Source organism: Hyaena hyaena, unplaced genomic scaffold (genome assembly GCF_003009895.1).
Source record: "Hyaena hyaena isolate Hyena2069 unplaced genomic scaffold, ASM300989v1 scaffold_19, whole genome shotgun sequence".
Lineage (NCBI taxonomy): Eukaryota > Metazoa > Chordata > Mammalia > Carnivora > Hyaenidae > Hyaena > Hyaena hyaena.
In genome coordinates this window covers 43,755-49,754 of record NW_024080651.1, presented here as the reverse complement: position 1 = coordinate 49,754, position 6,000 = coordinate 43,755, and positions in this window count along the sequence as shown.

The following is a 6,000-nucleotide window of genomic DNA, read 5'->3' as shown; positions in this document are numbered from 1 at the left end:
CACAGAGCCCAACTCGGGGCTCAAACTCACAAACTGTGAGACCATGACCTGAGTTGAAGTTGGACATTTAATTGACTGAGCCACCCAGGCGCCCCTAGGATCTTCTCTTTTTGTAACCTGAGCCATGATCCTAGAAAATACACTATAAAGGGAAAGAACTATTACTATGCACAGCTGGAAAAGACCCAGAGAACAAATTCATTCATCCCTAGGTCACACTCCTATGCTCCTTGTTCACCAGTGCCTGGGGAGGCAGCTAAGTCTGAGCTGGGCTTAGAAAAGTGGTATTGCAATGCTGTGTGAGCTAGGGACCTGACATTCAATGAGACCATGTAGAAAGGACAATATAGAGGACAGTGAGGGAGAGCATGGGAGCTGGTGCCCGATAACCTGTATCAGATCATACTAGAAACCGCACAAACCTGGAAAAGTTACTCACCCCTATGACCTCAGTTCCCTATTCTGTGATATGGGACCTACTTACAGTGTTATAAAACTTACAATAAGAAAATCCAGATAATGCATAAGGAAAATGATTGGGACCTCATAAGTGCTCCATACATGACCCAATATTACATGTCTGGAAAAATAAGAAATGCAGGAGTGGCTGCCTCCAGAGAGGAAACCTGGATGGCCACAGGGTAAGGAAGGGTGGTAGGTAACCTTTCTGCCTTAATGTGGGCATGAAGTTTTTCTGCTCATGGAAAGTATCTGCCACCATCTCTTGTGATCCCCATCAGACCCCATGGAATGCACTGGGCAGGTGCAGTTACCCATATTTTGTAGTTCACTACACTGAAATTCAGAGATTTTAATTGACATGTCCAGAGTCAAAATGCTGATGACAGAATGATCTGGGAGAGGAATGCAGTTGGCTCCCTTAGGACAGAGATCCTCAAGTCCTCTAGCTCCTGTCCTGGATTCTGGACCAGGGTTACCCTCTGTCTGATTTTCAAACTCTCCGTCTTCAAGGATGCAAAGGGAACACATGCCTGCATCAGCCTCCACCCATAGGTTTTAATCACTGATTCAAAAGCTGTGACGTTTTCCCAAAAAGGAGTCCCTTGAAGGGTCAGGGTGTCTCTCCTCCCCCAGCATCTTCAAACATCAGCTTCCCAAGCTGAGCTCCTGGGCATCTGGCCAATGGTCTGCTTGCCCCCATGTGACTCAGAGCCTGGGCATTTCCAAGCCCACTACCCACATGACAGCTCTCTAGTGAATGAGCTTGGTCTTCAACAACCAACCCTGGATGAATAGCACTGATTAATGAGGGTATGACTTGCCAGGCTGGTGTTTGGTCCTTTAATGGATGAAGTTGCTATATCCCCTACTGTCTGACCACTAATCTGAGCAACTGTCAGAGCAGCCTGGCTGAAGGAGAGCAGGGACTGCAGTGGCTCTGAATGCACACCTTTCCTACTTCTGGAAAGTCTGGACAAAGACTCTCCAGACTCCTTGTCCTTCTCTGGCCCTGGCAGTGGCAGGGGACAGAGTCCTGTGTTCTCTTAGAGGGTACCCCATAGCCATAGCCTGTGACACCCTCCCTAGGACTCTCCCTGAGAATCACTCAGATGCTCATTCCCTGTCACCAAATATTCATTCCACCAACCCCATGGCCCTGCCCACATGCACATGCCAGTGACCCTATCCACACCCACCCATGAAAACTCCACCATGAGATCCCAGTTTGCGTCTCAGATCTCAGATCTACTCCCAGATTTACTGCTAATGTTTGGTTTGGGATTTTGACATCTACATCCAAGAGAATTGACCTGTGTGCCCCCACCTCCTGTGATGCCTATTACTGGGGTGGCATCAATTTCGTCCTGATCTGATCAAAGTGGTGTGGGTGTGTTTGTATCTCTTCTCTGGAAGACTGTGTATGTCCATCTCTGGATGGAAATTTCTCTGGAAGAGATAGACATTTCCATCTTAAATGTCTGGTTGAAATTAAAAGGAGAGAGGCAAACCATGAGAGACTCTTGAATGCTGACAAAAACTGAGGACTGATGGGTGTGGGGGGGAGGGGGGGATGGGCATGGAGGAGGGCACTTTGGGGATGAGCACTGAGTGTTATGTAGAAACTAATTTGACAATAAACTATTTGTAAAAAAAAAAAAAAAAGAAACTAATTTGACAATAAACTATTTGTAAAAATAAAATAAAATAAAATAAAATAAAATTCCTGTATGATAATTCCAAAAAAAAAAAAAAAGAAAGAAATTAAAGGAAGCCATTTGGGCTTGAAGTGAGCTTCATGTGAAAATTTATTTTTTTATATTGCTTTTCTTTAAAATGGCCACTTACTCTACATATTGTACATACAGCGCACACACCTTAAGTACAGCTTTAGGGTTTTTTATAAACATATCTGCTGCCAATCCTAGTTCCATATACAGAACAGCTCCAGCACCTTGACAGTCTTCTATAGAAGGAGATAAAAATCATTGCTAATTTATTAGGTTACAAGAATAAAATCAATTACCCCGTGTATATTCAAGTATGTGGATTACACATAATTATTGCACAAAGAGTGTGGCAGCATGCTGGGAAGGTAGTGGAGCAAGCAGGAGAGCTGAGTGGATCCAATTTCCACTGTGGAGGCATGGGGTCATGGCAAGGGGGCTGGGAGTGGAGAAGCTTCTTCTCAGAAGCATTTGGGCTTTCACAAAGTGAAAACTCACCCCTACAGAGTGTGGTGCCCACAGTAACTCAGAGACTTCTAACTATGCATCGTGTGCTTTTCTGTAGTTTATTTTACATAAAAACGATTTAAAGATAAAAGCAAACAAAAGATAAATTTTGCTTGATGTAAAATCCTCCAGCATTAACTATAAAACGTATCTCTGCAAATAAGGCAGAATCTCTCTACAGCTCACGGGTTCAGAGGCTCTCACTGAGTTAGCAGGTAGCCCTTCATCCTTGGCCTCCTGTCGTCTTTAAGCTTCTTGACACTTTGTAAGTCCAGGTGCTCTGAGACCCCAGCCAACACCTGAATGGCACTTTCTTCACAGGGGTCAAAGCAGCAGCAAACACAGGTGCCCTGATCCCTAGAGAGTCACAGACAGAGGTGGAGGGAGGAGGGCTCCCTGGAGTGGGTGTGTGGGGCCCCAAGAGGCTCCTCCAGTCTTAGAAGATGATCCTGGGCCAGGACTCCCCCAGGGACCTGTTTGGGGCTCTTGGCTGAGGGTGTTTTCTTTGGCTGACAGTGTTAAGTGTCCTCCAGGAGAGATTTTACCTGTGCATATGCCGGGCAGCCCTCAAGCATCTGGTCTCTTGAACAGGGAACTAGAGCAGAGGAAAGGGGAGGCTCCAGACTCCAGGACGAAAAGCCTGAGTCCCACCCGTGGGCCTGTGAGGAGCAGGAGTTCTGATGACACGTGGTGGGAGTGGGAGAGGTGATGATGTCCCTCACCGCACCAGTGATAGGGCCCAGCGTGACAGTGCACCGTCAAAGTGACAGTTACCTGGAGGCTTCCCTTTTCCTCCTGAGTATCTTTTTTTTTTTTTTTGGTAACACCTCCAACCAAACTCACCCATGCTTGTTAATTCATAAAAATCATTATATTGTCATAGTAAAAATACAAATTTTAAAGCTATAGTGTATTCGAACATGAAAAATTTACAGACGACTCTGCTTTTCAGAGTGTAGTGAAACCAGATACATTTGTTTTTTAATTATAACCTTGAAAAATAATAACATAAGTAGCTTGTAACCCTGCCTCTTTAACTCACCCTAAATCAGCATTGCATTGAATTTCCTTCAATTTTTGTTTTGTGTTCAATTTTTACATATACACAAAAAATCTATAGAACCTCAGCCCGGGAAATGGTTGCACAAGATGACTCGGGCCACCCACAGGGCTCCGCAGAGGCTGACAGAGCCCCCTGGGGTGGGGCAGATCGAGGCCCTGTCTGGAAGCTGCAGTGGCCCCTCCTTGATGCCCAGGCTGCTATGTGCTCTTGGGGATGTGGAGCTGGACCTGGAGAGCCGCTCTGCTAGCATGACGGGGAGCACCGAGACTCTGTCCTCGCTTTTCCCAGGAGGCATGACTTGGGCTGAGACGAGGCCATGCATCCCTGGAAATATGGAGCAGGTATCAGTTTCCAGCAGAGATGTGCTCAGGTCATCCCTCCCTTTCCCGCGCTGGTTCTTACTGCCACCTTCCCATCTCCCTTGTGTGACCACGGGCACTATGGCCGCCACAGGGGTTCCCTTCCGTTTGGTTGCTTTTTCCGAAGTGGTGAAGAGAAAATTCGGGAAACTACGGAGATGTGGGCACTTATTTGCCTTCTGTTTTTCCTCCTTCCCCCCTCCACACTCAACCTTTCCTCTTATTCTTCCTCCTCATCGTCTTTCACTTCTTCACCGCCCCTCTCCAGAGACCAGCACAAGAGAGCTTCTGACCCCTGCCGGCTGGTGGGAAGGAAAGAATCCACTACCCCCCTCCCTGGGGCAGGAAAGCACCAAGTGCGGGGTTCCTGGAACCCCCAGTTTTCCAGGGAGGCCCTTCAGGCATCGTCGGCCAGCCCCCCTCACTCCCCATCCTGCTCCCCGCCGGTCACTCAGGGCTGCTCCACAGCCTTCAGCATCGGAGACCCTGGTGTGGAGGCAGGGCACTGCTCATAAAGCGTGCGAGGGGGTGGCAGGGAGATTTGACAGACATTGGGAGATGGAGGACCCTGTGTGCCTGGACAGGACAGGGTTTTCCAGGATGAGAATCGCCCAAAGAGGGAGCAGTGAAGAGCCACAGAGGGATCTTAGGATAGGAAAGCAAGAAAGGGAAAGAGACGACAGAGGAAATAAATTACCTCCATGATTTTGCTTCCTCTTTGAGTCTTCATAATCTGCAAAGTAATCTTTGGCAAGGACCAGGGCAGCTGTGGCCCAGAGGCTGTGGTCTTGAAAAAGGACAGGGGACAGTGAGAACTCAGACTCACTGTTCCTGGCAGGATAAGAGCTGATCTCGGGCCCCATTCCGACCTCAGCTCTGCACTCCTCCCTGCGGCCACAATGAAGGACTGGGTCTCTGATCTCCAGTGTACTTTTCCAGCCCTCACATTCCATAACTGTGGCCTGGAATGAATGCCGGTGTCATCTTTTCCTTCTGAGAAGCCAGCTGCTGTCTTCATGTATTTCTGTGAGTGACATTACCTTCCTCAGTACTCACAACCTACTGCTTCCCCTCCTCCTATCTCTCCTGATGAGTGTCTTTTCCTTTCTCCTACCACCTCCACCGACCAGACTGTTCTGTCATATGGGAGCAGGCAAGGAATGATCAGGGATATACTGCCAGCTTCCCTAATCAATCAGCTGATCAATTAACCAATGCAGTCAACCCCCCTGGGATACGTGCCATGGGCCTGGGGTTGTGCTGGGCCCTGGCTCAGAGAAGGGCTACCACTTCCACATACAGAGGGTCTGTCTGTGCCTGGGGTGACCTTAGTTACCTGGAGATACTTAATCCTCATAATAACCCCATACCTTCCCTACCCCTAAGAGAGGATAAACAAGATTAAAAGTAGTTTGTCCAAATTTCCCTAATCCACAAGCAGTGTGATAGGGGTTATATAGTAGGTGAAACTACATTAACACTGCACCTGCCAGCCTTTGCCCTGAGCCGTGGAATGACCGGGGGGAGACCTTGAGCAGGCCTGAGGGAAGGTCATAGAGTGGGCTAGGACTGGAATGTGGGGACAAGCACAGCACTGTGTGACTGGAGCAGCAGGTTTTGAAAGGTGCAGGGACTCCTGTCTGCTGCCCACAGTCTCTTTCTGGGCCTGGTCAGTCCCAGGAGACAGCTCAGTGGGGCCATGAGAACCAGCGTGTGCAGCCAGCCCAACAGCCTTCACACAGGCTTCTAGAATTCCTGCCAGCCAGAGAGGCTCTTGGGGCGGCTGCACACTGGCCTTTCACATGGAGGCATGTGCAGGATTTATTCTGGTTCTGAAACCAGGGATTTGAGTGAGGAGAGGAGGAGAGAAATGTGCCCCAGGGTG